The sequence below is a fragment of the Haliotis rufescens genome, unplaced genomic scaffold, assembly GCF_023055435.1.
Source record: "Haliotis rufescens isolate VD_foot unplaced genomic scaffold, xgHalRufe1.0.p SCAF_30, whole genome shotgun sequence".
Taxonomy (NCBI): domain Eukaryota; kingdom Metazoa; phylum Mollusca; class Gastropoda; order Lepetellida; family Haliotidae; genus Haliotis; species Haliotis rufescens.
This window is the reverse complement of record NW_025964002.1, coordinates 3,440,987-3,467,397: the sequence shown is the minus strand read 5'-3', so window position 1 is coordinate 3,467,397 and position 26,411 is coordinate 3,440,987. Positions and strand designations below refer to the sequence as shown.

The window sequence follows — 26,411 nt, the reverse complement described above, 5'->3', positions numbered from 1 at the left end:
GTAATTAATTGTCTGGCATTTACAGCATGTTCTCTGTTGGAGACCACCCGTGATGATTGCATGTCCCCGGCACATGGCCTGCCATGGAGGCTTCAAGTGGTGCTTTACATAACACCCGGTGTCAGATTCCTGCACAGCCTTCAATGCCTGGAAGTTCCGCAGAAACCGACATACACCCTGTCTCATCCCTGCCTGATCGATGCGATAGCTTTATTATTAAGAATCTGACACGACAGATTATATATGCAAGATACACATACGCATGTTTACTTGTACATTACCATGCATGACAGAGTATTACACATCTGATATGTTCTCTTCACTGGCCCACAAAACAAACCTCTGTGATTTTTTTCTCGATGACAGTCACAAGCTCGTTGATAACATCAGGTGCATGCCCTAGTCACGTGGGGTATACTAATGACGTTTTGTCTGTTTGTTGTTTAACGCCACACTCAGCAATATCCTAGCTATATGACGGTGGTCTGGAAATAATGGAGTCTGAACCAGACAATCCAGCGATTGGCATCATGAGCATCGATCCACGCAATTGGTATACGATGACATGCATCAACCAAGTCAGCGAGCCTGACCACCCGATCCCGTTAGTCGCCTCTTACTAATGATGTAAATTAACAAACAGTGCTGTATTCCATTTTCATATACCCGTCTTCCACATACTTGACTGATGTGTCCAAGCATTTCAAATGTCAACGTGGGCATCCACCCTCACAGAGACCTTGAGTTGGACATAACCGTTAAACGTTCTTCATACGAACATGAATATATTATGCATCTCAGTGCAAGAATTAAAGATTACCGTTTACTGTTATACTCGTAAAACTGCTTCTGTGAAAATGTGTATATACCATTAACTGTTTCACTGATGTGTATTTCAAAGTAACCATTTCACGACGTACACCATGGGTCTCTCCAAGATTATCTTGACAAGTGTCGGTAAAATTAATTTCATATTCTTTGACTTGCAACAATCGTTTTCTTCACTCAAATGTATAGTGATCATTCCTTATACATCGAACACTTGTATCGAATTACGCAAAATTAAATCCACAACCTGAGTGAATAAGTTCCTTCACCTATTATCCAATGATCGTAAGTATCACAAGACTGTTCTGAATATCCACACAATCTGAAACCAAGCTGTTTGTCATATCTCGGATGAACATGCTGACTACAATACAAAAACGGTGTATGACGGCCAGGGATGTCTACAATAGGATCTCATAACGGCAGTAACGGCATAATGTCCCATCTATCATGTGGATGAAAGATTCTACGACAGCGTCACGGCAATAATAAATTGAGACATGAATATCTGTCACAAAACTGCCTAAAGCAAGCTATATAATACGATAAATAAACCTTACACCGGCGGTACCAATGTCGTTCAAGGTCGATTTACACAATCTCCCGAAGAGTCGTCTGCAATACCGAAGAGGCGAGGGCTAGCAGACGATCGATGAAGGAGTACAAAATTGTGTCAGAATACTTCATGGCAGATATTGGACTGCAGCACGCTGATGGTTTGGTGGTGACTGGGATGGATTGGGACGGATCCCTCGGTTCTTATGTGTAGTTGGTCCGATGTCTGAAGCTGACAACACTCGGGGAAACGACTAACACTGACGTTGTATGAATAGCGATGGATGAGTATTTTCCCCCGGAGAGTACCTGGAGTTATTAACCAGTTTGCGTAATACACGACTCCAGGCATTTAAACAAGTCTGTCAAATGCTAAATCGCCATGTGCAAAAAGCATTAGAATTCAATATCAATAAATTGACCTATGGCATTATTTAAGGGGTACTGGCAAAATCAACCATGATGACATTTGACGTTTTAGATATTTTACACATGAAGTGTTACAATCTGAGAGGCTATTTGACATTAACTAGAAGAAACTTGCAGAAACATAAGCATCGGCTTCATATTTCTCCAATATTGATCGAGAAACTTGTGTAGTACACCCGGCGATGACTGAATTGTTTGATAGGCATTACTTAGAAGTTGACGGATGACAAAGTACACACAATTTATGGATAACAATTTCTTTATTTTACTGTAAAGGCGACGTTTCGGTATAGAACCTTATACCGTTGATTTCTGTTTGATGACGATATTTATTTGTTTCCTCTTGAGTCGGACCGACTGATATTTTGTGATGTGATAAAATATTGGAGTGAGTGAGTTGGGTTTAACGCCGCTTTTAACAGTATTCCAGTCATATCAAGGTTTCTCATCTTAATGTGAGAGGAAAGCCCGAAGTGATGCAGGTCTCAGACGTTTACCACTTTGGTGAAACCCACGAGCACGGGTATGGTGCTGACAAACCTAGAAACATAATCAGGGCGAACCAGGATTCGAACCCACAATCATAGGTTTCTTGCGTGCCCAAGGGACGCAACTCTGCACAGCGAATCGCGGCGCCTTAGACCACTGGGCCACCCGTGCCCCCGATAACATATTGGAAATTCTAAGGCGAAAAACGCAAGTTCGAGAATGTAACACTTAAGCATGTGACTTATATTGACGTTTATACGACATGCAATATATGCACCTTACATCAATACGCCACTGGTTTGATTTGTGGATGAGTTTATTAAAACCTTTGAGAAAATATCTAAATTTTAAAATCACAAGTGTGACACTTTTTCCACAGCGAGTTCAGGTTTGTGAATATTGCTCTCTTTATAGCTTTTTTATGGTGACAGGGAAACGACTATGAATACCCCCAGGCATTGGCGTTGCGATTTTTTATTGCTCGGGAATTAATGTCAGTTATGCAGTACAGAACAATACAGTATTGTGGGACTGGAGACATTTATCTTCACCGTGAGGCATGTTGAATTTATCACTCCATGTTTGAGCATGTTCTACACGTGAATAAAGACGCGGGTTAATTTGGAGTGCATATGAGTGTAAGGTGGGCGATGAAAGACATGGCTTTTTTACTACAAACAAACGCGATATTAATCTTACATCCTAGTGCAAGATTGATCCATAGTAACCAGAGCTTTTCGTAAATAAAAACGACAGAACCATTTCGATGTTCATAAGAAATCTCTAAAAGCAGGGGGCGGTTGGGTAGCCTAGTGGTTTAAGCGTTCGCTCGTCACGCCAAAGACCCGGGTTCGATTCCCGACATGGGTACAATGTGCTAAGCCCATTTCTGGTGTCCCCCGCCGTGATATTGCTGGAATATTGCTAAAAGCTGCGTAAAACCATACTCACTCACTCATTCACTCTAAAATCAGAGTCCAGTGTATGATTCCGACAATATCAGAGAATGTGTTTATGAATCATTATTAAATAGTGATGATACCAGGTGTTCGCGACAACGTGAACGTATCCTGTCACACCGGTGCACCCCACCCAAACCCACGATTAAAGTCGACGATACCCAGATGGCTACAGTATGTGGTCTGCTAGTTTGTGTGGCATCGTACCCCGACGGTGTGGATTGGTGTTGACTATTTAGTCTGGTCTAGACACGATTGTTACAATCCGTCATTATATACCTGAAATGATGCTGACCTACCATACAACACACACATATACCCCCCTGGGGAGTCAAGATAAGAACAGATCCACAGCAACCTGGTCGTGAAAGGCAACTTTAAGAGACCGGGTGCCTCCTCTGTGACTTGGTTGATAGTTTACCATTGTGCCCAGACGGCGTGGCTTGCTGCTCACAATATCAATCACTGGATTGTCAGGAATCGATTACCTAAGGCCGACGTACAATAACTGGAATACAACTGAGTGCCACGTTAAACAAACAAACATGTTCCATTAACCGTGTGATTCAAGGAATACCAAATGACTTATAAAATCGGGAATATGCAAATCGTTATTGATTACACTTTACAACTGCGAGAGCGCTGTTAAAACATTATTCCGCGTTGATGTAACGGCCATACATACCTTGATTACAACGAAAGGTCAGGTCGTGTGCACTAACCTGCTTAACAAGATACGTAATCAATCTAATCCCATTCGTGTGATTAATTATTATGAATATAGCTGTACAACAACCGGGTCACGGCGCCCGAGATTACCTCGGCGGAAACAATGTAAGTGTTTCTCCCTGCGTTTCCTAACACCACCACATGGAGAACTTACCAGACTTTACTGCAGCAAACAATGTCAATGTCATTTAAATGTCAGCCACGTGCCAGAACCTGCTAGCTTTGCGAACACAGCTTTGTTTAAAAGGCCACAACACTATTATGTGATCAGTGTATAAAACACAAAAAGGAGAGAATTCACTGAATAAAATGTAAGTCGATGTGTAGGTAATATAAATCCTTTTTACATGGAATGATATAGAAATCTATACTTGTGTGAAATATTGAGCGCTTGGCACAACCCACGCTTAAAGCAAATAACCATCTGAGTATAATATTCAGTTTTAATCAATTAAATCATTAATGGGGAACACCAGTTTTCTATGCAATACGTTGCCAAGTTCGAGTGAGCTGACACGATCATGATCACCTGTTTTATTTTATATTAATTTACATATTTGCTAATTTTAGAATATTACCCAAAATATGTATCGATTCATATGAATGAACAATGAAGCCTCGTTAATAAGGTGGAGCCTCTTCACGGACGGAGAGTTATAAAGGATTTATACGCAGTAGTATTCGATGAATATTCGAGATAAATTAGTCAGGGAAGATGCCAAAAGAGGTGAGGTGAGGTGAAATGGGGTTTAACGTCGCGTCCAAGATTATTGCACTTATATAGCGACGTGCATGCACGTGTGTGTGTGTGTGTGGCTGCTTGTACTAGTCCGGACTGATGCCGATTTATAGTGCTAGCCCACTGAGATACCATGCCGCAGTTTAACATGAATACCCCACTCAGACACATTATACTGACTCCGAGCCGACCAGTCCTTGTTTTAGCCCCTTAATGTCGAGCGCCAGACAGGGTAACAACAAGTACCATCTTTTAACGTCTTTTGGTATGACGCGGCCTTGGATCGAACCCCGGACCTTCCGCTCTCCGGGCGGACGCTCCACCACAAGACCACAGAGGCGGCAAGATGCCAAAAGAACATGTGGAGGACCAAACTTGAACCGTATGTTCCCGTGTTTTCGCAAGTGAACATTTGACTTGCCTTTGCATGTGTTTGTGACGGGTTTCACCGGTGGGGCAGAATACGGTCCGCTTTTCGCGAACACCTGGTATGATCACTATTTGATAGTGATTCATAAACACATGCTTATGATATGGTCTGAATCGTACAAGGAACTCTACTTTTAGAGCTTTCTTAAGATTTTGGAAATGGTTTTGTCGCTTTTATCTTATTATCTTCGCACAAACTTGGTATGAGATATACAGTAAGACATAGGAGTGAGTTAGCTGTTTGTAACTCCACGCTGAGCAGTATTTTAGTTATATCACGCGTGGCCTGTCAGCTTAACACGGCCAAATGACTCAGGTTGGTGTGTTGACCTGTTGGAACCAGCTTACACGGGTAGAAGGCCTGGGTAGGCAACCTTCACCTTCATGGCTACCTCGTCACAGTGCAATGACGTCATCGGTTCCTTGTAAGTTGCTACTCAAACAATATAATAAGTGGCATGGGATATGACTGAAACCACGCATGTGATAGGCTAACTAAAACATAAACCTCTGTAGTCTCCTTATTTACCGTGGGAGCTTAGACGGCGAAGTAAGTCTTATGTAACATTGGTGTAACCTTCACATCGGACAATAACGACTGTTTGTTATTTCTTCTGTTGAACTGATTATTGCTTGTAGGTAATGTTGAGGGTCGTATGAAGGCCTCGGGTTCCATATCTGTGTGTTAATAAAGAGAAGGCTGAACTGTATAGATACGAGGCTTGCATGCAGCGAGATATACAAATTAGTTGTCGAGCAAGGTTGCAACAAGTCGTTGATTGCGAGTATTTGTAAAAAAGCAAATTAATATCGTTTACACAAATAATGCCTGAAAATTGCAGACATAACTGTTCTGCTCTCTCCATTTGAAATAAGACACTCCGTTTTAAAAATGACAATGGTAAGGATATCGCCATGAGATTCAGGAGAACAAGCACTGCCTCGTGCAAGCTGATCTTTGTATGGAAAATATTCACATGAAACCTTATTATCCATTGTAAATATGCACCGTTAATAAATGGAAAATCTCACCCAAGTGTCTTTTAATATCAAATATATCAACACGAATCGATAAAAGTTTAAAACGCCGAGGCTTGCCGAGGCGTTTTAAACTTTTATCGACGAGTCTTGATATATTTGATATTAAAAGACACAAGGGTGAGATTTTATTTATCATTCAACATCATTCTTCCAACTGTTTGAGTTTGTAGACAGTAACAAGCAGTGTCTTATGTGTAAAAAGTACTGCTAACAGCTTCATTAGCAGAGCCATTAGTGATGTCATTTGCTGGTGACGTCATGGTAACAATGACGTCACAATGGTCTGTTAAGCGTTGTGATGCAACTTCATTGGAGATATCTACAATGTAGATATCGCTTGATCTCACCCAAGAGAGCCAGTTGTGGGTGATAAATCCTCGTGTTCTAATTGTAAAAATATGTAACTGTACACTGAATGATTTGAAAAATATGTGTTGAGTTAAAATATTGTTTTCGTTCCTCTTTCAAAGTAAACAACAGTAGATCTTGAAGCGGCAGCCGAAAAATAGTTGGTCTCTGACAATTATCACCTCGAGTATACTTAATGGTCGTTCCCTGCCATTACATCACAATGGTGTTTGTAATCCCAGGCGGGGAGAACTGACATGTTTGGTCAACGACTGGGTTCAAGGCAATGCCAAGATGTCTGTCAGTGTCCAATACTTATTGTCAGAATGTGCGATAGACATGGACAAATAATGTGAGTTATACGACTGACCACGACACATACTAACATTCCTATCCATTCCCGTTCTGCGCGGGAGGTCAGGTGTCGTGTGTTCACATCATTGATTTACGGTAGATATTGTCAATACTAGTTTAACACTCCTCCGTTTCTGGCGCAGTTGGTCCATGTGTTTATGTCAAGTCTATTGTCCTGTCGAATAACGAAGCGCTTTCACGTCTTTGAGATGAAAACATATTGCAATATCAAAACAATTTTATATAAGCCTTCATGAAAAGCTTTTAAGACATTTATACGTTTGACCCCCGTTGAGATTACCGGTTGAAATTAGTTCCTAGCAGCCTTGTTGTAAGAGGCACGTTGCTCACAATATCAATCACTGGTTGGTCTGGTCAATATTCAAATATTTACAAACTGCCGTCACATAACTGAAATATTGCTGAATGTGGGATTCAACGACAAACAAATAATAGTGTAAACACTCGATGCTTTGGGACGTTTGCCTGAAAAACGCAATGATTTTTGTATATGTTGTTTCTTTAGGGGTTTTAGATCCCATAAAATAGGACATTCTCTGCAATGAATATGTAGATTAAATACACAATATACAATTTTAATATTCAACAAAGTAACATGTATTTGTACCCGACATTAGGAAACATAGAAAACCCTTGGTGTTGAGGTTAACATTTTGGTAAAACACGTTTTTCTTGCGGAATTTCAATACATGCAATGTGGATAACCAAGTTTCACAATTCTATTCGGACAGACTAGCACGGTGTCACGTTCGTACTACTAGATAGACGCTGTTGATCAGAAAAAAATATCATGGTGTCAGGTTCCTACAGCGCTAGCTATGCAGACGCAGACGATATGTATTTTTAATCTATACATTTATATACCTCAGGTATCCAGGTACTAGTATCTGCTGAAATTCGGTTTTATTTGTTCCCCTACCATTGGATCCATTTGCATTTCAGTTATCATTTTCAACTCCATGGGAAGTATACAACCCAAGCTTCCAAGGGGCGTACCGGGTACCCATACCCTGCTGGGTGAACAGAGGCACATTTGAACTAAGTCACTTGCCCAGGTTGACACCACACGTGTTTACACATGTGTTTCGGGTGTATGTACGTATTCGTGTTTTCACCATCTGGTCATCTACCATCGGACGAGTGGGTTCTTTTGAGCGCACAGGGTGAATGTACTGTACACTAGGGGTAGTGACAACACTGTAAAGACCTGTAAACGTTGTTGGTCCAAAGGCTGAATAACAACCCGGTCACTAACGGCATACGATCTCAGCACCTGGCGCTTGCCAGCTTGGCGCTTTTGACCGCTTGCCCACTCCGCCCCCAGACTAACGACCATGGTATCACGTTCGTATAGTTATGTAGCCGCTGTTCTATTCAGACAAACGGCCATGGTATCACGTTCGTATAGTTATGTAGCCGCTGTTCTATTAAGACAAACGACCATGGTATCACGTTCGTATAGTTATGTAGCCGCTGTTCTATTCAGACAAACGGCCATGGTATCACGTTCGTATAGTTATGTAGCCGCTGTTCTATTAAGACAAACGGCCATGGTATCACGTTCGTATAGTTATGTAGCCGCTGTTCTATTCAGACAAACGACCATGGTATCACGTTCATACAGTTATGTAGCCGCTGTTCTATGCAGACGAACGACCACGGTGTCACGTTCGTACAGCTAGGTTGAGGCTGTTCTTTTCAGACAAACGACCTTGGTGTGCGTAGTGCTAGGTAGACGCTGTTGATCAAACAAACGAGCATGATATCACGTTCGTACAGTTATGTTGCCGCTGTTCTATGCAGACGAACGGCCATGGTGTCACGTGCGTACAGCTAGGATGAGGCTGTTCTATTCAGACAAACGATCATGGTGTCACGTTCCTACAGTTATGTAGCCACTGTTCTATTAAGACAAACGGCCATGGTATCACGTTCGTATAGTTATGTAGCCGCTGTTCTATTCAGACAAACGGCCAGGGTGTCACGTGCGTACAGCTCGGTTGAGGCTGTTCTTTTCATTCCATGTCATACGTCGTTTTGAAAGATTGCATCTGATGTAGAAGGAGGTTTAGGGCATTTGCCTATCTGGAAAACGATTATGTTGTTATGACAGAGGAGGAATATATATCTCAGAAATGTAGATTTTAAAACAATAATTTCAGTATTGTACGAATAATATAGCGAATGGCACGAAATCCTGTTAAATCTTGAACAAGTTATACCACATGTGTGGAAGACCATTTCATTACATAGTCTAGCAAATAAGTCTCCTATATCTGCAGCGTTCTATTAAATTCAACGTGTCAGCAGAAAGATTGCCTGGCTTCATGGTGAGTTTCAGCACTTGACATTGCGACTGAGACGTTGTAAGCAGCGCCTGTGGCTTTATAGATCCCTTCCTACGTCTGTCTGTAATTACAGATCAATAATGTAGAAGCTGTCAGGTATCTGATGTTCACTGATGCAGGCAGCCGGACAAAACACGGAACCAACAGCTCCATCGCATCCTTATTCCTTACACACAGATCATTCAGCTACATCATTATTCTTACTTTCAGATCACCCAGATACATCGCATCCTTATTCCCAAATACCGATCTGTCACCTCCATCACGTCCATATTCCTAAATACCGATCTGTCACCTCCATCACGTCCATATTCCTAAATACAGATCTGTCACCTCCATCACGTCCATAATCCTAAATACAGATCTGTCACCTCCATCACGTCCATATTCCTAAATACAGTCACCTCCATCACGTCCATATTCCTAAATACAGATCTGTCATCACAGCCACGTCCATATTCCTAAATACAGATCTGTCACCTCCATCACGTCCATATTCCTAAATACAGATAACTCACCTCCATCACGTCCATATTCCTAAATACAGTCACCTCCATCACGTCCATATTCCTATATACTGATCTGTCATCTCAGCCACGTCCATATTCCTAAATACAGATCCGTCACCTCCATCACGTCCATATTCCTAAATACAGATCTGTCACCTCCACCACTTCCATATTCCTAAATACAGATCTGTCACCCCCATAACGTCCATATTCCAAAATACAGATCTGTCACCTCCATCACGTCCATATTCCTAAACACAGATCCGTCACCTCCATCACGTCCACATTCCTAAATACAGATCTGTCACCTCCATCACGTCCATATTCCTAAATACAGATCTGTCACCTCAACCACGTCCATATTCCTAAACACAGATATGTCACCTCCATCACGTCCACATTCCTAAACACAGATCTGTCACCTCCATCACGTCCACATTCCTAAACACAGATCCGTCATCTCCATCACGTCCACATTCCTAAACACAGATCCGTCACCTCCATCACGTCCATATTCCTAAATACAGATCTGTCACCTCAACCACGTCCATAAGTCTCCGATATCTGCAGCGTTCTATTAAATTCAACGTGTCAGCAGAAAGATTGCCTGGCTTCATGGTGAGTTTCAGCACTTGACATGGCGACTGAGACGTTGTAAGCAGCGCTCTGGCTTTATAGATCCCTTCCTACGTCTGTCTGTAATTACAGATCAATAATGTAGAAGCTGTCAGGTATCTGATGTTCACTGATGCAGGCAGCCGGACCAAACACGGAACCAACAGCTCCATCGCATCCTTATTCCTTACACACAGATCATTCAGCTACATCATTATTCTTACTTTCAGATCACCCAGATACATCGCATCCTTATTCCCAAATACCGATCTGTCACCTCCATCACGTCCATATTCCTAAATACAGATCTATCCCCTCCACCACGTCCATATTCCTACATACAGATCTGTCACCTCCATCACGTCCATACACCTAAATACAGATCAGTCACCTCCATCACGTCCATATTCCTAAATACAGTCACCTCCATCACGTCCATATTCCTAAATACAGATCTGTCATCACAGCCACGTCCATATTCCTAAATACCGATCTGTCACCTCCATCACGTCCATATTCCTAAATACAGATCAGTCACCTCCATCACGTCCATATTCCTAAATACAGTCACCTCCATCACGTCCATATTCCTATATACTGATCTGTCATCTCAGCCACGTCCATATTCCTAAATACAGATCTGTCACCTCCATCACGTCCATATTCCTAAATACAGATCTGTCACCTCCACCACTTCCATATTCCTAAATACAGATCTGTCACCCCCATAACGTCCATATTCCAAAATACAGATCTGTCACCTCCATCACGTCCATATTCCTATATACTGATCTGTCATCTCAGCCACGTCCATATTCCTAAATACAGATCTGTCACCTCCATCACGTCCATATTCCTAAATACAGATCTGTCACCTCCACCACTTCCATATTCCTAAATACAGATCTGTCACCCCCATAACGTCCATATTCCAAAATACAGATCTGTCACCTCCATCACGTCCATATTCCTAAACACAGATCTGTCACCTCCATCACGTCCACATTCCTAAATACAGATCTGTCACCTCCATCACGTCCATATTCCTAAATACAGATCTGTCACCTCCATCACGTCCATATTCCTAAACACAGATCTGTCACCTCCATCACGTCCATATTCCTAAACACAGATCTGTCACCTCCATCACGTCCACATTCCTAAACACAGATCCGTCACCTCCATCACGTCCACATTCCTAAACACAGATCCGTCACCTCCATCACGTCCATATTCCTAAACACAGATCCGTCACCTCCATCACGTCCATATTCCTAAATACCGATCTGTCACCTCCATCACGTCCATATTCCTAAACACAGATCCGTCACCTCCATCACGTCCACATTCCTAAATACCGATCTGTCACCTCCATCACGACCATATTCCTCCATACAGATCTGTCACCTCCATCACGTCCATATTCCTAAATACCGATCTGTCACCTCCATCACGACCATATTCCTCCATACAGATCTGTCACCTCCACCACGCCCATATTCCTAAACACAGATCTGTCACCTCCATCACGTCCACATTCCTAAACACAGATCCGTCACCTCCATCACGTCCATATTCCTAAACACAGATCCGTCACCTCCATCACGTCCATATTCCTAAACACAGATCCGTCACCTCCATCACGTCCATATTCCTAAATACAGATCTGTCATCTCAACCACGTCCATATTCCTAAACACAGATCTGTCACCTCCATCACGTCCATATTCCTAAACACAGATCTGTCATCTCCATCACGTCCACATTCCTAAACACAGATCCGTCACCTCCATCACGTCCATATTCCTAAATACAGATCGGTCACCTCAACCACGTCCATATTCCTAAATACAGATCGGTCACCTCCATCACGTCCATATTCCTAAATACAGATCAGTCACCTCAACCACGTCCATATTCCTAAATACAGATCTGTCACCTCCATCACGTCCATATTCCTAAATACAGATCTGTCACCTCCACCACGTCCACATTCCTGAATACAGTCACCTCCACCACGTCCACATTCCTGAATACATATCAGTCACCTCCATCACGTCCACATTCCTGAATATAGTCACCTCCACCACGTCCATATTCCTAAATACAGATCTGTCACCACCATCACGTCCACATTCCTGAATACATATCAGTCACCTCCATCACGTCCATATTCCGAGACACACGGTTCATACGTACACAAGTTATTCATGGCATGGCGAGAACATCATCTGAGTTCCAACAATGTGTTCATGTCATTGTTGTTTAACGCAAGAGGTCTCTGGTAGTGCATTACACCATGTGGGTTTTATACACTGCACTTTCACGCCGCGTCCTTGACCTCCATGAGTACGCGAAGGAATACCAGAATATGGTACATTATTTACATAATACGTTCGCAGCCCTCGCTAAAAGAACCATTTACATTCGAATATTTATAAGATCACCAGGACACAACCGCGGGCAGGTCAATCATACGAATTACTGATCATTTTAAAATAGAAGCTGCAACTCAAATACCTAGACTTGCACAAGTCTCTAAGGCCATTATTATTAGTTAAATCATATTTTCTAGATTATGTAAATAATAAGAACAAGTTGTCCCTATAAGAGACTGGAGTCCTTGTACCGTCAAACAATGTAGACTTGACTCATAGGAGGATAGAATTACTACACATACACGGATCTTTCTTTCGGTGCAGCCTGGGAGCAATGTTACTCAAATACCACACACGTGGGAACAGCACTTAAGACCGTGTAGTTGGTGGCGAGGTGTCGCATCGTCTCCGGCACGAGAAGGGAAATCAAATAGTCTGAATAGCAATCATTATAAACGAGGCGTGAATAGAAAGTTAATAATTTACATAAATGTATTTAACTGGTTGAAGGTAGTTTATCGATAGATGCATTACTCGCTAGCAAATCAGTTTGCAATATACTTGTACTTTCCGGTACGTCCGTTGTCACAAGCGATGATTATCCATAGGCATTCTACAAGCTCTGTTTCGAATAGATTTTATCGAAACGCCATATGTGTTGGTTGTATCATTTTTAGATACATAGAGAGCTATAAATACAGAATAGATATGAGATGTGGGACAAGCAGATGTTACCAGCCGTTAACTATATCCCGGAATGTGTGTCTTTTAAAACAACGTCAACCTCATTAACATCAACAACAGCTGACCAGATGTAAATAACGGGGTAATTAACCATCATTGATGCAGGGTCGCCGAGATGTGTGAATATTGTGTCGTTGCTGTTCTGCTGTCGGCGACACATCATCATCAACATCAAGCTATGTATGGAGAAGAGACAACGACCTACATATTTCTGACCTGCGTGAGATAGAGGTCGGTGAGATAAATACAGCCACCTGTTGTATGTCCGAAGTGAAACGGATATCGACGTGAATTTCATTTTGCCATTGACATTCATGAATAAATCAAGTTCGAGGTTTGAGTCTCTTAATTGTGATCGTATGTCCACTATACCGCGGTATGACGAGGGAGAAAAGTCTGATGTAGGTAACAAGTAACTGCTCTGATGAAAGCCGGAGTCGCGGTATAATGAGGAAGAAAGTTCCAGCTGATGTAGGTTACAAGTAAATACTCTGATGAAAGCCAGAGTCGCGGTATGCCGAGGGAAGGAAGTCCCAGCTGACTACAGGGAACAACGTATCCAGGATTCACCGAATCCTGGCACTGGAGACCCTCTGTACAGATCGGACAAATCCAAGAACCTCAATAACCCATCGTAGGACCTGCTTGACGATCACTAACCATAATATTCAGATTCCGGAACCAAAAAGATAAATATTCTATACAAGAACCACATGGACGCCGTATGTCCTGTATGTGGACTAACCTCTAGTCTCTGAAATGAACATATTTCATAGGAAAAACAGTTGGTAAATTATAGTTAAAAAAATATAATAAAAAGCAGCCGAGAGGCTTTCTTCATTTTCAGATACTGCAGTAATCTAGACTTGCCAAACATTATAGACTTGCATGGGCTATATTGGATATATTTGTTTCAGGGTCTGTATGACAGACTACCTTGTATGGAATAGTGTCACAAAACACTCGAACGAAATTCTGGAAAATACAAGTCTGATTTAACTTGCGACGTGAAAATAACGTGTAGTAGTATTTTCATTGCTGAATGTGCAAAAAGAAGGTTACAGTAACAGGTTACAGAGTAGCCGACAGGCTCGTGTTCACGCGCTGTGACAGTGTTTGTTTAGACACTCGTGGTTTGAGTAAAGCCACAAAATGTTATCTGAAGTTGAACAAGCTGATACCACCCCACAGCAACAAACTAGGAGCATTATTGTACCGCACGATCAACAAACAACCCGATACCTTTTTGTTCAAATGTTGTTGTTTTTTCATTTTAACATATGTAGATATATGCAAGTAATTTGAAGTACTGTGTTTACGGAACACGACAAGCTTTGGTTGCTTAGAACAGTAATAGCAGGCATCTGTGATATCATGTGGCGTGAATAGTTGTGAAAATGTAAATAAGTAGCTGAGTTGTAACAAAGAGTGAGTGAGTGAGTTTTGAATCTGTAACAATGAAAATAAAGCAAATAAATACATTATTTAATACAGCAACAGGCAATGAAATAAAATATCCGTATTGCTTTTATTTTTTAAAGAGTAAATTATTGAGGCAAAGGAATTTCTAAAGGTATATGGAAAACTACAGAAAATAATAAGGAAACTATTACCAACAACAATTGGATGACAAAAATAATTAATTAAATACACAAATGCAAAAAATAAAAATATCGGTGCTTGCTCCTAATTATCTTGATAATCTTAGCATAACGACTTCATTTCGTTGACAGAATTTACATGTTGGTGGTAAAGTTTATATTGTCTTGGATATTAGACGTCTTCGTATTAACAAGATGACTTGAGATCGACGGCACATCATGCAGTGAACGAAGTGTGGAATCTCATTGTTTCAATAGTGCTGATGCACATGTACAGGGCGAGGTTCTAATTGACAACAGTATGTTTATTTGATGACTTGTATTCAATAGCGTTCAACATATAAACGAACGTTTCAGAGAGTGAACTTGCCATATTTGCCTCTCTCCACATTGGATCTGGATTAACGAGTCTGTGTTGACATGTTTCAGTGCCGAAACTAATGTAAGGTTAATTTGGGTATCGACACGTGTGCTTAATGGGTTAATATCATATACATCAGTGTACAGCAACTGTTTTAAAACATCTTGACCCCTTTACCTAGACTAACATTTAGTCTCTGAAATCTTATATTACACAATATCCTTCTTGACCGTATTTTTTTTTTAAATCCCTGCTGATTGTGGAATAGAGCTAGCTTGAGCTGGCTAGACTTGCGTTTGTATGCGTTTCTAGATTTTTTTTGGTCATAAAATAAATATACTCCACGGTCATGGTACAGGACTTCCCTTTACCTTACACTGATGTATGACACAGGAAACGCCCACCCTGTTCCGAACACCAAAGCCTGGTATCATCACTATTTGATATCGTACAATCGTACAATTGGCTTATGATAATGAAAATACTTTTGTAACTTTTATATATAGTTACTACTTTTAAAGAAGCTAAAATCACCGATATCGCGTTTCAATTCTTTGGTATAAGTATTTTCGTATTATCTGACAAATTATTCCTTTGTGTCGGTTTCGAAGAATATGCCCCCTATGAAGAACCTAGGGCTTTGAGGATCTGCATGCAAAAAAATTGTCTATGAAAAGAAATGTCATATTGCCACCAACCACAAAATCCCTACAGGTATTAATGCCCGATTACCAATACCTTATCACTCCACGATAAGATGAAATAAAGTGTCACAGCGAATTGTTCAAATAAGCACATGTCAAGAGAATGTACAGGCAACTACACGCCGCACAGGCCACATAAACAATGAACCTGGTGACTTCAGATGCAGAAAAATCCTTCTTACCAGACGTATTACGCAGCAGTGAAAGAACGTCCGTTTCAGCTCAAACGTCCTGTCAGTAATGTAACGATGAGCTCTCGGGAAATCAGCTACGGGTTCCGCTTCCTGATCAATACACGCGGGATCGATATTGGACTTTCCGATGATTTGACCACATGAATACTTGTGTAGGCTCCTGAATGGGCTTGTACTATCTACTATCAGCGGTAGATAGTGCCGCCCTTCGGTGTGGTTGAAATTAAAGGTGGTCCTAACAAATCTTTCATCTGAGAATGGCTAATCGTTATGCAGCTATATTACAACGTCTGAATGATTTCCAAGAAAGTATTATCTGGATCACCCATCCTATTTTGAGATTGCGAAATAATATCTTGCATATTTTGTATCAGATCGTTTTTGCCCACGCGTGAGCAGTGTCTTCTTTCAAACAAGCATTAACTATTCCAGAGTCATCACAGAGTGATATATACCAATGGTTAGCGGTCACAGAATTGTGATACCTTGTAAGAATAATTATATAGTTCTCATGTTGAGGATTCAGCTGGAGATACAGAGGTGATAGCTGAGGCCAGGAACATTGTACGATGGAATAATATATTGTAAGGTATACAATGTCAAGGTCATACGCATCACGTTGTATGGTGATGACAAAATAATTGTTACATTGTGCCCATTGGGTAGTTTACAGTATCAACAGGAACGGTGTCTATCTTTTAATTTATATGTTGTGGCTGTCTTTCCGATCAGTCAACTATCCCTTGATGTGGAGCAATATTCGAACTTGCAAGATACAATCAAACATGCTCTTCTACAGAGATTTCAAAAAGCGTCATACGGCTCTTGCTCAAAAGTTGTTTGATCAAGGTTACAGCACTCATGACCTTGACATAGGGGGAACACTACCAAATTTGACGCACATGTGACCAGTATTATGCCCGATACAATTCCATCTTTTCACACGGTGCGGGGCAGGATTCGCTCATCGTTTCGGGAACACCTAATACCCTCACTAATTAATAATGGTTCCTAAAGTCATATTCAGGATAAGGTGTTGTTGTTGTTGTCGTCGTCGTCATCATCATCATCATCATCATCATCATCATCATCATCATCATCATTATTATTATTATTATTATTATTATTGCTGAGTGCGGCGTTCAACAACAACCAAACTAACACATATATACGGAAGCGTCTGACTGGTTCGCTCGGCGGGTGAATGAAGAGGACCAGACGGAACTTGAAGACAAATAATTGAGAAACTATTGTCAACAAACATCAAGGCGTCAGACCAAGGAGGCAGACATGTAGCAGAGATGTAACGTTGAGTTGGGTCAAAGAGACCTTGTGTGTATACAACAGTTATTGGCCCCCACCAATACCTCTTAAAGACCTCACATTCTTCTAAATCTCCAGGCGGATTTGGACGATCTCGCGGAACGCAAGTTTTATGCCTGGCGTGATGCAGGGAGCGGCCCATGTTAGCATCGAACACAGCGTTGAGAACGGGTCAAAGGTGAGATCATACGCGTTTCCTGCTGGCAAAAACAGAAACCGGCTATAAATAACGTACACTGTCGTTGTGGGGCATCTCTATATAACGGGCATCTCTATAAAACAGGAGGGGCGGTCGGGTAGCCTAGTGGTTAAAGCGTTCGCTCGTCAAGCCGAAGACCCGGGTTCTATTCCCGACATGGGTACAATGTGTGAAGCCCATTTCTGGTGTCCCCCGCCGTGATATTGCTGGAATATTGCAAAAGCGGCGTAAAACCATACTCACTCACTATAAAACAGGAAGTAAATGTCGTAGGAAGGAGGGTTAGAGCGGTGTGGGTGAAGGGTGGGTGTATGTTGAACACGTCAAACAAAATGGAAACAATTAATTCAAGAGTCTGCCTACGATTCACCGTAATGTAAAAGCAATGTCACCGAGTGTTTGCGAAAAGGATTTGTGAGTGAGCGTCATTTACGCCGTATCATCAATTTTACCACGATTCACGGCAAAAGGAAAGAAAATATCCACAGTCATTGTGTGAGTGAGTGAGTTCTGTTTTACGCCACAATAGCTTGACCAGGGGCTACAACAATGGACTTCACACGGATTTATTCGGCGTGACGAGCGAACGCTTTAACCAGTAACTTAACTAGCCCTCAGGGAGCGGCCAATGATTAAGGCTTATGAATAAAATATATACATATGTTTTTTGGATAAGAGCGCTGTTTTAATGACATATATGAAATAATATTTTGAAAAAAGAAAGGTGCCTTTGGCCAATGATAAAGTGATTATGAAAAATATATATGCATATTTTGTTTTGGATTTGAGCGCTGTTTTAATGACATATATGAATTATTATTTTCAAAAAAGAAAGGTGCCTTTAAATTTTTGTGTTGAGATACTTGGTCAACCTAGTTCATGTTCTGGCCACCTGTTGGTTTCGCACTGACGACAATAAAATGTAGACCATGTAATCTGTGGCAAGTCTGGGCGCAGTTCGGCAGCATATCACTGTGTGTCAGGTCATCGGGTATCTTGGGCCAGGACGAGGACACGCCTATTTCTGACGGTGCATAAATACTAATGAGTATATAAGAGCACCAGCTTATGCGGCTATAAGGTCATACGAAGGGTGCGAATGCTGAAGTATGTCTATACCTAGACTTGCACAAGTCTCTAAGGCAATAATCATTAGTTGAAATCATTTTGTAAATAATAAAAAAAGTTATCCCTATTAGACATATCTAGACTTGCCTGTTAAGAGGATACAATTACTTCACATTCATGGACTTTTCTTTGAGAACAGCCTTGGAGCAAGGCTAGTTCATACCCTTCAGTCTCCTGTATGATCTTCACTCTGCTCAGACACCATATCCGCCAGGTACTCAAGCACCGAACCCATTCTTACACTTTGACATATCCGCCAGGTACTCAAGCACCGAACCCATTCTTACACTTTGACATATCCGCCAGGTACACCAGCACCGAACCTATTCTTACACTTTGACATATCCGTCTGGTACACGAGCACCGAACCTATTCTTACACTTTGACATATCCGCCTGGTACACGAGCATCGAATATTCTTACACTTTGACATATCTGCCAGGTACACGAGCACCGAACCTATTCTCAGCACGGAATACAAGAGTATATAGGTGCAGTTGCAGACTCCAGGAGATAGTCAGATCGATATGTTATGGAAAATATTTCTTTGAAAGATTGTGAACATTTTAGACGTCAGCGACGAGGGTACCATACGACGTACATACCAATGATATTTCCCGGAACAAAAGCTTTAAAATCCACTTTCTAAAAGACATTCTCAGACAACGCTAAATGTTACGTCGTGGTGAGATAGTTGAACGAGTATATCAAACAAACTAATCTCACCACTTACAGAGGAAAGGGGGCACGGGTGGCCTAGCCGTCCAAAGCACCGCAATTCTCTGTCGAAGTTGCATCCCTTGGGCACGCCAGATAGATATGATCGTGGTTTCGAATCCCGAGTCGCCCCGATTATGTTTATGTCAGCACCATACCCATGCTCGTGGGTTTCACCAAAGTGGTGACCGTCTGAGGCCTACATCACCTCGGGCTTACCTCCCACATCAAGCTGACACGCCGTGATATAACTGGAATACAGTTCAAATCAAACCAAACTCACTCACTGTCCTTCAATTGTTACTGTTGATGGCGATAGTTGAACAAACAACTGGGTATGCCATACATTCAATCAAGGCAGAACAGCTTGATGTATTGAAAAATCAATTTCTTGAATAACATTTTTTACTATTGCCATGGGGTCATATTCATTATGCTCAGAAAGCGTCAAAATAATTGTGATTATTCAGTAAAATTAACTGATGAGGATAAAATGGTTTCTAGTTCTATTTGTCTTGTGCAGAGAGTGGGTGAGAGGGGGGATTTGTTTTAGCGTCCCTATGGACGGTCTTTCTGTTCTATCACGACATGTCAGCTTAACATAGAGGAACCCCGATGTGGTAGAGGACTTGGACGGAATCGAACCCACAATCATAGCTTTCTGGTACGCCTAAGGGGCGCAACTCTGCACAGCGAATTCCGGCGCCTTAAACAAGTGTGAGTGAGTGAGTAAGTGAGCTCGAGTGAGTGAATGAGTGAGTGTGGTTTTACTCTGCTTTTAGCAATATTCCAGCAATATCACGGCGGGGGACACCAGAAATGGGCTTCACACATTGTACCCATGTCGGAAATCGAACCCGGATCTTCGGCGTGACGAGCGAACGCTGTAACCACTAAGTGAGTGAGTGAGTGAGTGCTAGGTCGTATCTGTGATTCAGTGAGTGAATGAGTTTTAATGGGTACAGCTGTGATGAATCAATACAACGCATCAAAGTGAATAACCCCTCTGTCTACACATCAGCATCACATTAACAACTGGATAGCGATACAGTAAAACACACATGTTGACAAGATGACACTGATGGATCCGTGATATTGCAGATACAACAGGTCAACCAATTAGCCTAGTTCAGACAATTACCCTATCGCAAACCAAGACCAGGTGGTGTTTCATTCACAATGGCAGTATATATAACAGGCGAGGGCGAGAAATAATTTTAAAATAATATCAGGAAATATCCGGGGCGGTGAGGTAGCTTAGTTGTAAAAGTGACCGCTGATTACGCCGAAAGCCCGGGTTCGATTCCCCACTTGGGGATAATGTTTACATCCCGTATCTGGTCCCCCTTGTCGTGATATTGCTGGAATAATGCTACATGCTACGCAAGGCCACGCTAACTGCATTTTTCAAGTTTAAGCGCTGTATATTTTCACTGTTGTGACGGTAATTGTAAAGCAACTCTGTTGAAATGTACCAAAATACACACTGACGGGTCCAGGCAAACACCTGCCGTTAAATACGAGATTATTAGCCGAGTTATTTTTGGCGGGAAATACCAAACAGAGGTCGGCAGACGATTTCCGGGAATTGGGTGACGTACAGAGAAGCAGACGATACTCACGCTCTACGCTATCGTAGTTCAAAGTAGCAAGTGTTCAGCAGATCAATAGCTCCGCTAGCTCCACCAGCTCCACCATTGACGGCTTGTTGATGAAACAGTTTCAATCCTAGCGAACAGCCTCGTACTTTCCCGAATACACTGATCATCAACATTTTCATGATCACCGCGAAAGCAAGGGTATGTCAGCCTCTGTCAATAAAGCCTGTATTGGCGGCGCTACGTTGTATTTCATAATGCTCCTGTTCTATGTATAGAATCCATGCTTGAAGACCCGTTCCCGGCTTTTTCGCGTTGATAATGAATTGGGCGAATGTTGATCAATACAACGGTTGTGATTTTCAAGTGCGGCCTTTTCTACCAGCGTTCCGAACTCACATACATACACCCTTGGCCCAATTGTTGAATTCGTAGGGTTATGAAAACCACGCCAGTTCCAACAGACTATCCTCAGTCTAAAAATATCTCGCGCCGTTCAATGTACATCGATATAAGGCGCTTTGACGTCAGCATGAATCTCGTTAAGGCTTTTCACCAAGGCAATCCCATAATATAGAATTTAGATCGACAACCTTTCATCAAGCTTATAGGGTTATCTTACTCTTTTATTATCCCCTGCTGTTAAGTAGGTATACTGGAAATAGTGAAAACGTATTTTCCCCAACACTTTAATAGAATACATATCAGCTTTCAAAAGCATTGTACAAGTAATGTACTTCAACATGATCGGTGTTTACTCAATAATGGCTTCAACTGCGGTTTTTTCCAATACCAGGTCAACTTCCCTGACAGCAAAAGGCGTGGTCAGCCAAGTTATAAGTGGACTCGCTCATAACGGAAACGATGTGAGTTTCAATTTCAGTTCCAATGTGAAGACAATTCGCGAAAGCAATCCCTCCCACACAGGGTACATCACACCATATGCCCCCCCCCCCCCCCCCCCCCCCCCCCCCCCTCCCTCCCTCTCCCTCCGACATCGGTTGACAACTAACATTGTCTCATTCACTCATGGACTCACCAAACCACCCACGCAAACAGATACAGAATCAACAAGTTACTTTTTTGTTTATTTGTTGTTTAACGGTACTCTCAACATTATTCCGGCTATATGACGGCGGTCAGAAATAATCAAGTCTTAACCAGACAACCAAGTGATTAACAATGACCATCGATCAACCAGTTGTGATACATTGACATGTATCAATCAAGTCAGCGAGCCTGACCACCCGGATCCGTTAGTCGCCTCTCACTCACTCACTCATTCACTCACTCACTCACTCGGGTTCCTCAGTGAGATGAAATATCATGGTACTACAAAAGACTCACTCACTCACTCACTCACTCACTCACTCACTCACTCACTCTCTGCACATAATAATACTCACTAACCCATTCTTACCCACTCTCTCACTCACAATGAAGGTCGCCATAAATACTGGTCAATAAATAAGTTTACAATATTTGACGGATAATTTCAAGTAAAGAAGACATACAGCCTTGAGCACTTACACGTATTTCAATTAAATCCGCGGGAACCATGAATGACATCAAATTGTCAGTTCCCCCTTACCATTATCAACATATATCACAGACTTCTGTAATAAAGAAATATGTAAACTGAATTCGAGAAAAGCCAGATTTAAAAACTGTGTCATATGACCGGATTATGATGTAAATGGCGTGTCTGATACTGCCGGACTTAATCGCACAAGAACATACGGGAATAACCAGTTGTTGTATTGTAACCGCGTGCCTGACGCCCCACGACCAGCGGGGCTGACTGAGACTTGAATGTGATAAAGACTTCGTGGCGTACTGCGATAACAGTGTTTCAAAGAACCCAATTACACTGAAACAAGAAACGTAATCTGTATAAATGTTGCAGGAGCCGCTAATACCAGTGACAGTCTGGCGGCTTAATAAACCCCTTTGGTATTTACACTGTCGGAATCAGTCAGATGGTTGTGCTATGGAGATTAGTTGGCTACTTACGTCAATTAAGTACTTTAGTTCGTTAGATATTATGATGTATTTTTTATCATTCATTCATTCATTCATTCATTCATTCATTCATTCACTCACTCATTCATTTATTCATTCCATTAATAATGATAATCTGTAAATGATGATGATGATAATGATGATGATGATGATGATGATGATGATGATGATGATGGATCACTGTACACTAGATTTTCCAGTTTCAACTTCCTGGGGAGTATACAACCCAAGCTGTCTTATTTGTTCATCTATTTCTTGCTCTGTTATATGTTCATGTACCACCGTGAATTCATTGATAATTGCGGCTTTCAACCCACCCTTCTTACTCAACTTCCAACTCATTTGGAATAATCAAAACCATAACCATTCGCCTCTTTCTCAATTCTGGTGTCCCCGCCGTGATATCGCTGGAATATTGGTAAAAGCGGCGCAAACAACCAAACTCGCTCTCACTCCGTAACTCGTCATTCGGCTTGTTCCGGAATGACACGATTGGTCAGGAAAACTGTGGTCATTTTGCCAAAGCAGACAAACGATCTCCCTCATCTCTGAACAAAACCACATTGATTCAAGAACAACTATACATTAACCATCAGCTGATTAACCCCATAAAGTGTAGGTAGTGTTTCCATCACGTTGAAAGATCTGGTATATGTAATGTGTTTCGCAACCCAACAGCTGACCAACGGTCAAGATAGGTGCACAGCACGAGCCAGCTTGTCTCCCTGAAGGTCACTATCACTGTGGCAGCAAAGGTTCAGCAAGTACACTAGTATATCTGGTTCCTAGGAACTACGAGAATAGATTCCTAGCAGGTTTGTATATCACAGAGAAAACAGTAGAAGTGCTAAACACACACGCGGTACTGTCGGCGTGTGTCGACTTGCCCATTACAAGGATGGAATAACTATACATCTACGGACTTATCAATCAATAAAACCTGAGACCAACACAAGGCGATTTAAGCGACAAACCCCTTTCCATATCCAATAGAAATCTCTGCGTTCAGCAGAGTCGATAGTTCCATTCCGACTATATCATGAGCACGTGTTTATGGATCACTATCAAACAGTAATGATACCAGGTGTTCGCTAAAATGTGAGCGTATCCTGCTCCACCCGTGGTACCCGTCACAAACACATGCAAAGTCAATTGTTCACCTGAAAAAAAACCACGGGAACATATGGTACTAGCCAAAATAGGAAATTGCATGCGACATCATTTTTGTCAAAAATGCGTCAAATTTGGAAATGTTTTTCACATGTCTACGGTCATACTTTTTGAAAGTTTTACTGAGACCTTGAATGGTGTAACAAAATGTTGAAGGCAAACGAACAACGCTACACACCTATTTGAACTAATATTCGCCATGCACTGTACATTGTCAGTGTAAGACTGTGAAGAAAGGCCGAAATATAATCTTGCGAAAGTGAAAGTCGTGTGATGCAGTTACATTGATTGTCAGATAAGATACTTATCTTCAAGATGTTAATCTACCCACGGTTAAGTGGCCAAATTAGTTCCGAGAATAAGAAACGAAAATATGACGTGCCGTGAATAAGCACACATGGGTCCATTCAGTCTTACAGTCTGAGCTATCGGCAGCCTCTACTTCAGTTTTATTAAGTATGTTCTGACATAATTTTCATTTTAACCATACCATATAGTTGTACGTTGCTACGTGATGTGAATTACCATTGTTATTGTTATCGATCTAAATATAGCGTAATATTATCGTCACATACTCATAACTCTGATATCGTTCGGGCTTATGTATTTCATATTGCCGCGTTCACACATCATCATCATCATCATCATCATCATCATTTTTATTTTTTACTAATTAGTATTATTGTTGCTGGTGTTGATTTTATATAATCGCTTTTAGATCTTTATGTTATTAATATTCATCGCAACAAAATCGTAATATATTCCGTAAGATTAGCGCTGCGTTTATCGCTTTATGAATTTAAAGCTTGACTGTCTGTGTATTTTAGAAACTTCCTGCTTCAAGTTGCCCTGTGCTCTTTGTCGTTATGTCATGAATACACCGGAAGGTGCTATGGAAAGATCCACAAAGCAATGTCAACTTTTGTATGAAATTAAGCTCACGAACTTTCTTAGAAGAGTTAAAGGCGACAATATGAATTCTTTCTCTCCCAGCCGAGACAACATTTCAAACAGCTATACAATATGTCGATATGGCCAGGTTATATTTCACGAGGTTTGATCGGCATCTTTGAATATTTTTAACACGCCTTTAACCAACATCCAATGTAGCCATTGTGAAGAGCACGAACAGTTTCGCTTCTAATGGATAGCATTCACTTGGTCGGTTGTGAAAGTGGACGTGTTGGAAGTTACACAAATATGGCCCGACTTTGTAAATGCGGTCAGTGTTTCGTAGTCAGTCGTGACAGTCCTTATTCAGATCAGGTTCCAAGTTCGGAGTCTCACGATGTGAATTGATAAAGACACTCTCAGCGATTGAGTGTTCTTTAACGCCGCGGTCTTTGACCACAGCTGACGTAGAATAAGATAGTACAGACACTAAAATCACAGTCCTTTTGTCTTCGACACCACTTGGCAATGACGGAACTTCTTTTTTTTCCCAATCATTCATCTTGATTATAGAACAATTTCATGAAAAAATGTTTGTCGCCAGCGGGATTCGAACCCGCGAAGTCCGCATGGAAGGTTAACGAGTGTAGTCCTCTGTCACGGTGACACAGGAACAGCTACGTGAAGTTAACAACTAAATATGCCGTTACATCTGGACTAATTGCTTAATCCGTTTATGTACTGCGATATATGTTTTGTGCCATTCATATACAGTATGTTACTCAATGCATTCTGGTATTTGTACAGTACTTGTGATTTTTTAGCTTTTCGTTCAACGAAACGAACAGATATAAACAAAATTACTATTATCTTGATCAGGGCTATATTTGCTCATAATTGGCCCATCAACATGGGCAAGTTATATTGAGGTGATTGATAAAAGTGCGCGAGTTGGTCCAAAATGAATGGTATACTTGCCCCGGGACAT

The 26,411-nt window shown here is 41.5% G+C and overlaps 2 protein-coding genes across 5 annotated transcripts in view; both read right to left on the bottom strand.

Annotated features, from left to right (window-relative positions):
- Positions 1–26,411, bottom strand: part of LOC124147298 (carbonic anhydrase 2-like) — a 110,621-nt gene that overhangs the window by 42,817 nt on the left and 41,393 nt on the right. The gene's annotated exons all lie outside the window — the stretch shown is intronic.
- LOC124147275 (carbonic anhydrase 2-like) overlaps positions 1–26,411 on the bottom strand; it is an 80,941-nt gene that overhangs the window by 28,664 nt on the left and 25,866 nt on the right. Inside the window, exon 1 of one of the 4 annotated variants that reach the window (XM_048380421.1) lies at positions 21,365–21,733. The exons of 1 other annotated variant lie outside the window; for it this stretch is intronic. The gene's annotated coding sequence lies outside the window, so the exon portion shown is untranslated. Of the gene's footprint in view, positions 1–16,363; positions 16,557–21,364; positions 21,734–26,411 lie in introns of those variants that run through there. 2 more of the 4 variants (XM_048380420.1, XM_046517945.2) reach the window with 2 other exon arrangements.